The following is a 14,002-nucleotide window of genomic DNA, read 5'->3' as shown; positions in this document are numbered from 1 at the left end:
CAAAATACAGTGTTAAAGCCCCCAGCTCACCGGTGGGATGAAGAGAGCTGCGCTGCCCGCGGCAGCGCGAGCCAAGGGGAAACGCGGCACTGCTTCTCCCTGGCTCCTCGCATCACCTGCCTGCTCCTGCACACCTCTCATGCAACGCTGGAAAGCAAGGGCAGGACAGGCTGGGTTTCCCCCCACAAGCCTTTCCAGGGCTGCCAGCTACAGCCCCAGAACTTCATGGGGCACAGCACAGTACTAACAGGGAGGACATGGGGAGCTCTGGGAGGAGAAAGCTTTGCCAAACAGCCTTATCTTTGAGATGCTTTTCTGACCTCCTCACCTGCAATAAGTATTTATCTTCACTACACATCTTAATCCCCCCAAACTACTATGGCATCAACCTGCTGGCACGGGCACTGTTGAGCGAGCTTTGAAAGATGCAGGAGAGAAGTGCCAACTTTCAAAACCAGGTACTTCGATACCAGCTTATCTAAGGAAAATTAATAGCTGCACTGTTTGCCAAGTTACATCTATTTAGGAAATGCTCCATCACAGAACCGCTTTGTGTGTTATTTCTTTACACTGAGGAAAAAAAATCAGCTCAAGAAATGTCAAAAGACCCACGTATTGCTCTAAGGAGCATATATTTTGCCTTGCTGGTAATGCGAGACACAGAGAAGTGAGAGTATGAAGCCTGCTAACTGTTCAAAAGCTGTTAAACGCTTCCATAGGCTCACAGATCTCTGCCGATTGATGCTTGCATCAAAGCTGCCCTTTGCTCACCACCTCCTCATTCAGCAAAGCCCATTCCTATCACTAATGCCTGAGCGTCTGTTTTCTGTACATCACGCAAACACGTTCTCCTTTCCCTGGGTGGCAGGAATTAACCAGGAGGAGCTCTGAGTTGTCCAGGCTCTGCCATGGCTCCCTCCCAGAGACAGGGCCTAGCCCGAGGGCTCCGCACATGACATGACAAACGTTGGGGATGTCTGTAAATACTTTTCTAAAAAAATAAGGTCAAGTAGTATTAGGGATAAAGTTCAGATCCCAGCACTAGTTATAATGGGATGAAATAAACAAGATGTAAAGAGGAGCAGCAGCAGCTAAGATTACTAGCTCAACACATATGTGCTGTGAAGAGCATTGAGATCAAGTCTGAAGGAGGTGTGGACACCTCCTGCTTTAGAAGCAGCTTTGGAGAAGAAAATAAAGGTCTGTCTCTTCCCCTGCCAAGGGTAGATGCTTCAAAGGATGACTGGCTTTTGGGATAAAACTTCCTAGCATGATCAGAAGCATGACAACTCCCCAAGATTGCTGGCTATTTTGCACCTCAGAAGGTGAGGTTGCACCTCATGCAACCATAAAAACTAGTGCAAGTGTCCCAAACGTTGTGAAAGGAAACTTTGACTCATTGGAATATCCTGGTGCAGATTCAATCTCCTCAACAGCTCTATTGAAAATTAAATGTGATGAGGGCGTAGTCCTGTGGTTTGAGGACCAGCTGGCAAGATGTCAAAAGCAAAAAAACAAACATGAATGGAGATAAGAAATGCTACCTTCAAACCATGAATGGAGGGAGATAAGGGAGCTACCTTCAAGCTCAAGTGTTACCACCCGCAGTACTGACCTGAAAACACAGTAAACAGCACAATCTGAAAATGTCAAGAGAGGTCACAGAAACAGCTCTGAGATCTAGAAACACGAACTGAAAACAAAACAGGATTCAACCAGACTGGAAATCAGGAACGGTAGACACAGAGACAGCACCTACAGACTGCAGAAAAAACACAGTGGTATAGATACGTCCTTTCTATCTCCACTAGCAACAGTGAAAGTAACTTAAGCAGTAATGTGTGTAAATCCAGCCATGGGGGAAAGGACGTGGCAAAGTCCTTACCACACAGGATGGGGCGCACTGTGTCCACATAGCTGTGTTGCTCAACTCTGACTTTCAGGCAACACACACTACATGTTTGGTGATACCACCTAAGCCGCTGGTTTCTGTCACATGGTCTCGTGCCCTTCCAGGATAAATGAAGTGTTTGAGTCAAAGAAGCAATGCTGTGCTGGCCACCCACGCACCTCCTCCATACCTACCATGTGGGCAAGAGAACACGCTTCAGAAAAGACAGTGAATGCATGACTGTAAGGAGGGTTTCTCCTCAGCTCCTTTAAGCCAGTCATTTTATACCTGTAGGAAACCATGTTTGATTCATGAAGCTTCTGACCTGGAAATAAGTACAGGCTTGAACAACATTGCACTATATGCACTTGCTCTTGCCCTTAGTTTCTTCCCATGAACCATGCTGGAGGCAGGACAGGGAGCTGCAGCATCCTTTGGTCTGAGTGCAGTCATTTCCCTGTATCATGTCTGGCTGCTCTCGAACCCCACATCTTCCTCCAAACATTCACTGTCCTGACATTGCCCAGGTTAAAAGGACAGTCATGCTGCTGGCTAAAGAAGAGTCTAAGAAGATAAGCCTGAAAAGAAAGTTTAAAGGCGAAGCTCCCAGGCAGGACAGCATCTGTTGAAAGAAGCTGGGCTCAGCCACACTAGCCCAGAGCCCTGCAGCAGATCTAACTGCAAGCCCTAGCGTCACCGTACCACTGACTGTTCCCATAGCTACACGAGAAGATAAATTTAGTTCAAAGAACCTTGTGTTGCTACATTATTTAACAAACAAATAGACACACTCAAGAGAAAAACACAGGCAGGGACCCAGTTTAGCTGCTGCGTGGGCTGATCAGACCTATGAACTCGAGACTGCTTCCCAGAGTGAAAGGGCCCAAATCCCAAACCTCAGCACCATGCTGCTCTAGCCCGAGCCAGTCAGCTGTGTTAGTCATAAGAAGTCTCCAGCACAGCCACAGAGGAGTGCCTGGGCTGCAGTCTCCTGGGATACTTCTTGCACCAGGAGCCGGGCAGCCACCGCCAAGGTCTCCCTGCCTCTCTGCTACTCAACGCAGACTGCTAAGGAGGGCAGCAAAGAGGCCATTGCGAGTATCCGCTGGCCAGGCACGACCCAGCCTGGCTGTGCTCAGAGCCATGCTCGTGATGCAGTCCCCTCTTGCTCACACTACCTCTGGGTTTCCACCGCCTGGGGAACCCCAGCCCTCAGCAATGGGGAGCAGAAGAGCCATGCCAGTCATGCAAGACCAGAGGAGGTTGAGGAGAACCCCCTGCCCCACCAGAGTGATGACCTAGAGCACAAGTAAAGACACCAGGGTTTTATTAACGATCATGTGCAAAAGGCACAGTGGCAGGACAGAGGGGACTATTCCAGCATGAGGTTTGTCTCCTCCAGCACGGCCTGCAAGATCTCATCCACTGATCTGACTCAAAGTTAATATCCTGGAGCTCCAAGTGGGGGAGCATGAACGAGAGAAGCCAGCTCACATTCATATGGAGGTTCTTGAGTTTCTCCATAACACTGTGGGCAAGAGGGCAAAAGCCAAGAGGAAAGTCAGTGGCGAAAGCCAGGATCTGATACCTCCCATCACACACCCAGCGGCTATCCCCCTTCCCACCAGGAGTACCATGTGCACTGGGGTTTCTTGCTCCATCCCATTCTTATCTCCATTACAGACCCAACACTGTGCAAGGGATCCAGCAACAAGGTGCCACAGAATAGGACAGACACAGCATGGAGCAGGCACCTTTCTGTAGGGCATCTTTGAAGCTGCATCAATTATTTGGATTCCTCTGGTGATTCCACCTCCTCACAACAGCAGGACCCTCACTTATAACCCAGTTACCTATACAGCAGGGTGATGGATACCAGGGAAGCAGTGTCCTATCGAAATAGTAGCCCATGATGACTCCTGCCCTCTCCCCCCACCTTAGGGATGACAGGGACTGCCAACCAGCCAACCCACAGCTCTGACCTCTTCACGTCTTCTTTCTCTGGGCCCCTGCAGGAAACCTGTGCCTCCCTCAGCACCCCTAAGTGCATCTCTCTATTCCTGAGTCTCTCTGTCAGTTCAGCCTTCTCCTCTGCGGACCTGGCCAGCTTTGCTTTCCGCTTCTGCCACACAGCTTGGCAGTAACACGTGTATTTCTTGCTGCAGGGCAAGCCTTCCATCTTCTGAGTTCTGCCAGTTCCTGTTGGCATTTCAAAAACTCTGTTTTCAGGCAACACTCCTCATGCTCAGTTTTTCTCCACCTGAAATGGGAGGAGCGTGCCTGCACAGGAATTATATCAACCAGCAAGATAAAAAGAGCCTTGCCAGGCCTGAAGAATTTAAAAGTAAACAGATCAAGGAAGAAGCCCACTACGTTCTTTATGGAGAAATCACTCCTTCTCAACCCACTTTGACCTGCTCTCTCCAAAACCCTCCAAACCAGCAGGATGCACAGCCACAAATTCATTACCTTGCACCGGAGCACATCCCACTCTGCTGAAATAGTCTTCCGTTCCACAAAAATATTCTCCGCTGGTCTTCTCACATTCTCCCACTCCTTCTATCCTCCTGCTCCTGTGTATTAAGGACCTGCAATTCTCTTCCTCCTCTGTCTCCACCACTGAGGCATGTGGCTTTCTCCACCTTTGATCTGTCAAGTCTTGCCTTCCACCCAAAAGGGAAGAGCTGAATGGGAGCTTCACCACTTGCAGCAGTCTTCAAAGCACCAACTGACACAAAGAATCCCTTGCCTATGTCTTTTGTGCTCCTGTATGAATTTACACACACACTCAAGTCTGTAGCCTGCTTTTCCAGCTTCCCCTGGACCACACCAGTCTCGTTCTGATCTCCTGCTGAGCTGCTGAGCAATGCTGGAGTCTCTGCCTTGGGGCAGCGTGATACACTGTTAGCAGGGCTGGTGCTGCTCAGAGCGCCCCGCTGCTCTTTGAGCAGACAGGTGTGCAAGCTGCCACCTACATTCATATCCTCCTGTTCTATGTGCAGAAGTTTTTCCCTTTCTTGGTAAGGTACTGCAAAGCTCTTCTGAAGGGAAGAAGTAGGGGGGCTAGGACAAGTCAGGTCTGGGGGTGAAGCTTCCATTACGTCCCCATGCTTTTCCAGTATTTCTTCTTTTATGGTCAACTTGGGCTTGCAGGGGAAAAGTAAAGAAAAAGAAGAAAGACAAAGAGAGGGTGAGCAGGCTGGAGTGCCCCCAGTTCACAGCACGGTTGATCTCAGACCTCAATACCTGGTAGCAAACTACCAATCCCTTGACTGTGGGGATCAATCCTCCTCCTGGCCAGGTGTTTGCTGTCCCAGCACAGAGGATTGCTGCTGAAGGAATCTCATGGCATCAGCCTCTCTCTATAGCTGGGCTCTATATAGAGAGAGCTCTCTCTCTATAATGCTCCTGATGCTCGCTCTCATTTTAGGACAAGCAGTTGTCGTGCTCATTTCATGCAGGGGACATGTCAGCAGCAGAGCTGCAAAGCCCGAAGACCCTGGCTCCCTACCTACCCAGCCCCACTGCCTGTCTTTCATCTGAGAGAGCAGTGGGGTTGAACTGCAGTCCCTGAAGAAAAAACCCACAGAAATTTGCTAAATGTACTGTCTGAAATATATCTGCCTGACGCATTTCACTAAACATGGCAGGCAGGTATGTTTCTGATGGGCTGCCATTCCAAGCTTCTTCAGCTATAAAATCATTTGGAGCGTGTTTGTCCATAAACCCAACCAGATCTTGTGCCTATCAAAGCCCTGGATACCTGACCCATTTGTAACACAATCAAAAGCCTGATTTCAAGAAGGGAAAGGTCAGTCCATCTGCAAGCCTGTGCTACGGCCCAGGCCCTCAGATGGATTCCCAACACTGCTGGGCAAACAGGACAAGGAATGTGGGCACAAGGAGCAGCAAAGGAAAAAGCAAAGTGTGGGGTAGTTATAGGGATGTTGGGAGAGATGAACAGGGTTGGAGGGCAAAGATGTTGATGGAGCTTGTTGGAGGTGCTGTGGAGAGCTCATGTTTGGAAAAAGTAGTTCAGCATGGCCGCAGTGAAGAGAAACAAGAGGGGCCTGGGGAAGAGCTCAGGCAAGGCAAACAGGAGCAACAGGAGGTGTTTGGCCCCACCATCATGATGAGAGAAGCAGCTTTGAGGATTACTGCTCTGAGCCAGCTAGGGATGAGCAGGACTGTTCTTATCACACAATATTTTCAAAGCTGGTGTAACCCAGTGGCCTTTCTCCCTCCCCAAGATCCTGCAAGGAGGAGCAGAAGGTCAACCAGATAGATCTGTAATCCACCAACCAGCTGCATCATGTGCAGAGGGCCACAGAGAGAGAGAGATGCCAAGGTCCACTCGACTGCTCTCATGACAACCCAGCAGCCCCATTACAGGCCTTTCCCTGGGCAACCGGTGGGCAGGCCCAGTGGCCAGGAAGAAGGGACACGTGCGGGACACAGCCAGGCAGCCCCTCAGCCAGGCAAGTAGTGCCACCGTGTGGGAGCAGCCCACATTGCAAGAGAGACGTTGAAAATATATACATAAATAAATAAATCATATCTCAAGCCCACCCCCCAAAAGTTAAAGAGAATGTGAGACTTATCCAGAGAAATTCTCTCAGCCAGAAACCTGCTTCCTTGCTGGAAGCCAAAAGGTATCTAGCTTCTCTTGGGTAAAGATGTCCTCTGTACAGAGCAATTCATAGACAGACAGAGCTGAATGCTCCAGCAGTGGACAGGCAGTCACGTCAGCTGCCATCCAGACTGACCACGGGGCTGGAGAACCGTATGCATGGAGATGAACTTAGCTCACAGGGGCGTGAAGGTGTTAACACTGATACACAGAAACCAGGAGGATTTAAAAACACCAACTTGGCAAGGATTTCTGTTCTTCCCTCTGTTCCACCCTGCTCCCCTTCTGTGTCTGGACAGAGAAGGATGAAGGAGCATTTGAGTCCTGCAGACCCCTCTCTCAAAAAGGGAGGGAAGAGAAAACTACCCAGGACAGATCCACTAGCTCTGGCCAGGGCTCCTTCCAGCAAACTGCATCTCACCAAGATCTTCCACATGGTCTCGGTACAGACCCCAAACAAGGGACAGAAGACAGAACACAGCGTGTGGCAGTCGCCTGCAACCACTTACCTTGCTGTTGAGGATCTGGTTTTCTCTTGAGGTCCATCTCCTCTCTGGACCGCAGTCATCTCTTTGAGAAAAGGGGGAAAGGCAGCAGTCCTGTAAGCACCTTTTTCTTCAGCCTCCAGCTTCACAGTGCAGGTGAAACTGCTGGTCTAAGCAGGCCAGGGCATTGATGAAGGAGACAACACCTAGGGAAGAAGTGAGCGTTAAAAAGTGTGAACGACAGCACTCGATATGTCAGCTGCACCACAGGAAACCAAGCCTTAGCCAAGGGGAAAGAGGCACAGTAAGACAACTGAGCCTCTTCTGTGCAGGTTCCACCAGCCAGGTATTAAACCAAGATCCCCCAGCAATAACCATCCTTGGGACTCAACCAGCTCCCAGTCCTTCTAACACCCGTTTGGCTACCGAGGACATTATTTCCATTACAGACCAAACACTGTGCAAGGGATCCAGCAACAAGGTGCCACAGAATAGGACAGACACAGCATGGAGCAGGCACCTTTCTGTAGGGCATCTTTGAAGCTGCATCAATTATTTGGATTCGTCTGGTGATTCCACCTCCTCACAACAGCAGGACCCTCACTTACAACCCAGTTACCTATACAGCAGGGTGATGGATACCAGGGAAGCAGTGTCCTATCGAAATAGTAGCCCATGATGACTCCTGCCCTCTCCCCCCACCTTAGGGATGACAGGGACTGCCAACCAGCCAACCCACAGCTCTGACCTCTTCACGTCTTCTTTCTCTGGGCCCCTGCAGGAAACCTGTGCCTCCCTCAGCACCCCTAAGTGCATCTCTCTATTCCTGAGTCTCTCTGTCAGTTCAGCCTTCTCCTCTGCAGACCTGGCCAGCTTTGCTTTCCGCTTCTGCCACACAGCTTGGCAGTAACACGTGTATTTCTTGCTGCAGGGCAAGCCTTCCATCTTCTGAGTTCTGCCAGTTCCTGTTGGCATTTCAAAAACTCTGTTTTCAGGCAACACTCCTCATGCTCAGTTTTTCTCCACCTGAAATGGGAGGAGGGTGCCTGCACAGGAATTATATCAACCAGTAAGATAAAAAGAGCCTTGCCAGGCCTGAAGAATTTAAAAGTAAACAGATCAAGGAAGAAGCCCACTACGTTCTTTATGGAGAAATCACTCCTTCTCAACCCACTTTGACCTGCTCTCTCCAAAACCCTCCAAACCAGCAGGATGCACAGCCACAAATTCATTACCTTGCACTGGAGCACATCCCACTCTGCTGGAATAGTCTTCCGTTCCACAAAAATATTCTCCACTGGTCTTCTCACATTCTCCCACTCCTTCTATCCTCCTGCTCCTGTGTATTAAGGACCTGCAATTCTCTTCCTCCTCTGTCTCCACCACTGAGGCATGTGGCTTTCTTTACCTTTGATCTGTAAAGTAGAATCATAGACTCATAGAATATCTTGAGTTGGAAGGGACCCATAAGGATCATCAAGTCCAACTCCTCGCAAGACTACCTAAAGCTAGAGCATCATCCAGATGCTCCTTGAACTCTGACAGGCTTGGTGCTGCGACCACTTCGCTGGGGAGCCTGTTGCAATGACCAACCACCCTCTCAGTGAAGAACCTTTTCCTAATGTCCAGTCTGAACACTGCCTGACGCAGCTTCATTCCATTTCCTCGTGTCCTATTGCTGGTCACCAGCAAGAGATCAACAGCTCCCCCTCCACTGCCTCCCTTGAGGAAATTGTAGACTGGGATGAGGTCCCCTCTCAGCTTTCTCTTCTGCAAGCTGAACAAACCAAGTGATCTCAGCCGCCCCTCATAAGTCTTGTCCTGGAGGCCTTTCACCATCTTGGTCACCCTCCTCTGGACACACTCTAATAGTTTGATGTCCTTCTTACGTTGAGTCACCCAAAACTGCACACAGTACTCGAGGTGGGGCTGCACCCGTGCAGTGCAGATTGGGGCAATCGCCTCCCTCGACCGGCTGGCTATGCCATGCTTGATGCACCACAGAACACTATTGGCCCTTTTGGCGGCCAGGGCACACTGTTGACTCACATTCAACTTGCCATCAACCCAAACCCCCAGATCTCTTTCCACGGGGCTGCTCTCCAGCCTCTCGTCCCCCAATTTGTGTGTATAACCAGGATTGCCCTGTCCCAGGTGGAGAATCCAGCACTTGCTCTTGTTAAACTTCATATGATTGGTGATTGCCCAGCTCTCCAGTCTATCCAGATCTCTCTCTAAGGCCTCTCTACCCTTGAAGGAGTCCACAGTTCCTCCTAGTTTAGTATCATCAGCAAACTTACTTGATGTACATTTGATTCCTGCATCCAGATAATTTAAAAGAGCACTGGCTCTAAAATTGAGCCCAGGGGAACCCCACTGGTGACTGGCTGCCAGCCTGATATTTACCATAACCCTTTAAGCCCGACCCGTCAGCCAATTGTTCACCCATCATATCATGGACTTGTCTAGCTGTGTGCTGGACAGTTTATCCAGAAGGATACTGTGAGAGACAGTATCAAAAGCTTTGCTAAAATCCAAAAACACCACATCTACTTGCTTCCCTTGGTCAACTAGATGGGTGATCTTGTCATAAAAGAAAATTAAGTTTGTTAAACAGGACTTTTCCCTCGTGAACCTGTGCTGGCTATGACCAATGACTGCATTGTCTCTGAAGTGTTTTTCAGTAACTCCCAGAATAATAACTCTCCATAATTTTACCAGGCACTGAAGTGAGACTGACAGGCCTGTAATTACCAGGGTCTTCCTTCTTACCTGTCTTGAAAACTAGAAAAACATTTGCCAGCTTCCAGTCGACTGGGACCTCTCCAGACTCCCAAGACCGTTGAAAAATAATGGAGAGAGGTCCCATGATGACATCGGCCAGTTCTTTCTGTACCCTGGGATGAATCCCATTGGGCCCCATAGACTTATGTGCATCCAGCTGGAGCAGCACGGCTCAAACAAGTTCAGGTTCACCTGCGAGTTTATCATCACCCCAGTCACGGTTTTCCAACACAGGGCTCTGGGGGTGCTGGGGCCCATCATTGGTGTTGAAGACAGAGGCAAAGAAGGCATTAAACGTCTCCGCTTTGTCTACGTCCCTATTTGTGAAGTGACTGACCTCATCAAGTAACAGACCAATGTTATCTCTGAGCCTCCTTTTTCTGTTAACGTATTTTAAAAAGCCCTTTTTGTTGTCCTTCACAGTACTAGCCAGCTTGAACTCTAACTGAGCTTTGGATGCATGAATTTTCTCCCTGCAATGGCGAATAGCACCTCTGTAGTCCTCCTGTGTCGCCTGTCCTTGCTTCCAATGTCCGTACACTTTCGTTTTCCATCTAAGTTCTAGAAGAAGATCCCTGCTCATCCAAGCCAGCCTTCTGCCCCGCTTGCTTGACTTTCAACACTTCGGAATTGCCTGCTTCTGCGCTCTTAAGAGATGGCTCTTAAAAAGTGACCAGCGTTCATGGACCCCAATACCTTCAAAAGCAGATTCCCAGGGAAACTTGTTAACTAGTCGGCATATTGGGCCTTCTGTTCCCCTCAGAAGAGAGTCTCCTATGACAATAACCTGTCTTTTTTTTCTTAATGGAAGTGGTTTTGATGTTTCTGTCTCAGAACAGCGATCGTCCGTCTGGAACAAAGAACTCTATAAGCCGGGCAACTCCCCCTGACACAACAGGCAGCACAAGGAACAACCAGGGCAAACATGAACGCCTTCCCCAAGAACTTGACTTAGACTCGTGATTGCAGGTTTCAGGTTGGCACCTTGGCACCTTCTGTATCACCCATCCCACAGCTGCAAAAAAATGGCCCAATATCATCATAAAAAAATCCAGGTTACAAGTCCCTTTCCCCAAGTGCAGCCTTTCCCAAAGTGTGGAGTGCTGCATCTCCAGGAGAGCAGGGGCTAGTGCTTGGAGGGAGGACGTTGCCTGCTTCTGCTGCACCCCTTAACTGGAGGCTCCACGTAAGCATCTCTCCTAATTCCCAGTGTGGCACCTCAAGCACTCAGTCATACAGAGAGAGGGGGGAGAAATCCCTGCATTTGTTCCTCCAGTGGCCAGGCTGGATGACAGCGGGCTTAAACCACCCAGGCCAGGTGCTGTCCTGAAGCTGTCTCTGCTTTTAGCTCTTCCGCATCCGTGGGGTACCACTACTTCACCGCTCGCCCCAGCCCTGTACCTGCGAATGTTCCAGATGAGGATGCATGTGCCCTTTTTGCCTGGAATGGCATCCAACTGTGCCAGCAGCTCCTCCCTAGTGTGGAAGAGGATATGCTCCAGGTTGGCCTCTAGGCTAGGTACAGAGTCTTCAGTAACAATCATTTTCTCTAGCATCATAGAATCATAGAATCATTAAGGTTGGAAAAGACCTCTAAGATCATCGTGTCCAACCGTCAACCCAACACCACCATGCCCACTACACCATGTCCCTAAGGGCCTCATCTACACGTCTTTTAAATACTTCCACGGATGGTGACTCAACCACTTCCCTGGGCAGCCTGTTCCAAGGCCTGACCACTCTTTCAGTAAAGAAATTTCTCCTAATGTCCAATCTAAACCTCCCTTGGCGCAACTTGAGGCCATTTCCTCTCGTCCTATCGCTTGTTACTTGGGAGAAGAGACCAACACCCATCTCGCTACAACGTCCTTTCAGGTAGTTGTAAAGCGCGATGAGGTCTCCCCTCAGCCTCCTCTTCTCCAGACTAAACAGTCCCAGCTCCCTCAGCCGCTCCTCATAAGACTTGTGCTCCAGGCCCTTCACCAGCTTCGTTGCCCTCCTCTGGACACGCTCCAGCACCTCCATGTCCTTCTTGTAGCGAGGGGCCCAAAACCGAACACAGTATTCCAGGTGCGGCCTCACCAGTGCCGAGTACAGGGGCACGATCACCTCCCTGCTCCTGCTGGCCACACTATTTCTGATACAGGCCAGGATGCCGTTGGCCTTCTTGGCTACCTGGGCACACTGCCGGCTCATGTTCAGCCGGCTGTCAACCAGCACCCCCAGGTCCTTTTCCTCTGGGCAGCTTTCCAGCCACTCTTCCCCAAGCCTGTAGTGTTGCATGGGGTTGTTGGGGCCGAAGTGCAGGAGTCAAGGAGAACAGGGTTGCCCAGTCCACCTACCTCCCTTTTGCCACAGGGGCACAAAAAAAATCCAGCTGTAAAGACCTGGCCACAGGCCTGACGCTCCAGAGAAGTCTGACACAGAAGAGACTCAGGAGGATGGTCTCAGAGAAAGACTGAGCCAGGACAGACATGACAGTAGGATGCTTTGAAGAAAAACACTTAAAAGTATCAAGCTGAGTGGGGAGCAGCAATGTCATGCCACCTGATAATATACAAGCAGTGCCAGGGAGCTGTATATTCTCAACTTCCTTTGGCGTGAAGGAAACACAGCCTGGAAGTATGCCAGCACGTCCAAGTGGCACCAAAGGCCATTACAGGTGCAGAAAAGCAACAGAGAGCATAGCTCCTGGGCTGGGGATGTGTACACGGGTCTGCATGGTGGGGGGGAAAGGGACAGAAACGGGTAGCCCATAGGTTGGTGGGGCTGCAAAGGCTTTCCAGGAGCCAGGTTAGCAGCAGATGCCAAGCAGACACACGACAAGTTCTAACCCAAGGAAAAAGGAATAATGCTGCATGGCAGTGTGTTAAAAGCACGGCCTGCTGCAGGGATTCTCCGGGTGCAGCACCGATTACAGTTATTCTCACTCTCTCCAAACATTGTGCTGTGCACACGTGGCCAAGGGTCAGCCACAGGCAGCCTGTGCCCTCAGCATCGTGGCAGTGCCACTGGCCCCCCATGTCCCTTTGGTGGAGGGTAGCAGCTCGGCCACTTGGCCAAGGAAGGATACCGTTTTGATGGTTGAATGATACCCGTGGGATAATCACTGTCTCAGCATGGACACGGTCCTTGTAGGTCTGGGAAAGCAGCCCCATGCTGAAAGCCCCTCCAGTTTTGGTGAAGATGATGGCATCCTTCCCCAGCCACATGGAGCCAGACTTGAAGCCATACAATCCAATGGACAGGTGATCTCTCTTCACAGTCTTCTCCGTGAAACCAAAGCTGAAAGCAAGCAAAGCCGAAAGGGGCTGGAAATGGGGAGCGCCTGCCTCACTCCAGGCACGCGTCCACATTACCGCTCTTAACAAAGGGAGCTTAGCTCCTGTTCAACAGGGAAGACTCAAGATGGCTGCAGTGCTGGTAAAGAAGCCAAATCCTGCCAGTCCTATACCGCCTTCACCACCGAAGAACCACATAAATGGTCAGGAAGAGTTACTGACAAGGACGATTTCTTTAGCACCTAGGGAAGGACTCCAAACCCTAATTTATCCTAAGCACCTCCACAACATTTTTTACATTACAGACAGGGAAATCAAGAAGCAGAGGAGCAAGGCAATCTGTTTCCAGCACTGCACACCCAGGCCTACAGCCGGCCAGGGAAACCCCATGTGCCTGTTCTTCATAATTCTGCACCAAGCTCCACCTCTCACTGTCACCTCTGGGACGGTTTGTCGAGCAAACAATGCACACAATGACAGGGCAGGAAGGTGACAGGGCCTCTGGTTTTTATTTCCCGAACCCCACTCACTTTTCTGAAGTGCTGTGGTTATGTGTCTTCTGCATTTAAAGAAAGAATTTTCTCTGCTTTGCTCCCCCGCATTTTGCTTATATCAAACAGAATCGTCAGACAGAAACAAAACCAAGTCCCAGTCCCTTCACGCCTGTGGATAAGCTATAGCAAAAGCGAAAGGGCAGGAGTTTCACATCAAAAGACTCCTTCCTCCAGCCCTAAAAAACCTCTAGCCCAAGAGGCAACCAAACGACCATCACGAAGGCAGAGCTGCTTTGGCAAAAAAGCCTCATCCTGGCAAAGGCCTTTCTGTGTTTGGGCTCAAAATGCCCTGGTAAAGTTATACCCTCTCTGCAAGGTTCGCATCACTGTGTTCAAGTAAAAGCTTAAAACCCGTTTTGACTGAAGTTAGTTATGTA

The 14,002-nt window shown here is 49.9% G+C and overlaps 2 protein-coding genes across 2 annotated transcripts in view; one reads left to right on the top strand and one right to left on the bottom strand.

Annotated features, from left to right (window-relative positions):
- Positions 1–14,002, top strand: part of LOC142087719 (thymosin beta-15A homolog) — a 463,475-nt gene that overhangs the window by 265,991 nt on the left and 183,482 nt on the right. The window lies entirely within an intron of this gene.
- The window catches only part of RIPPLY1 (ripply transcriptional repressor 1), a 32,710-nt gene that overhangs the window by 17,883 nt on the left and 825 nt on the right, over positions 1–14,002 (bottom strand). The window contains exons 2-5 of the mRNA XM_075162245.1: positions 12,886–13,075; positions 8,242–8,421; positions 7,031–8,052; positions 4,361–5,037 (exon numbers count right to left, since the gene is read on the bottom strand). The gene's annotated coding sequence lies outside the window, so the exon portion shown is untranslated. The remainder of the gene's footprint in view (positions 1–4,360; positions 5,038–7,030; positions 8,053–8,241; positions 8,422–12,885; positions 13,076–14,002) is intronic.

This window comes from Calonectris borealis, chromosome 13, assembly GCF_964195595.1.
Source record: "Calonectris borealis chromosome 13, bCalBor7.hap1.2, whole genome shotgun sequence".
In the NCBI taxonomy this organism is placed as follows: domain Eukaryota; kingdom Metazoa; phylum Chordata; class Aves; order Procellariiformes; family Procellariidae; genus Calonectris; species Calonectris borealis.
The sequence above is the reverse complement of the archived record's forward strand: the minus strand, read 5'-3'. Positions and strand labels throughout refer to the sequence as shown.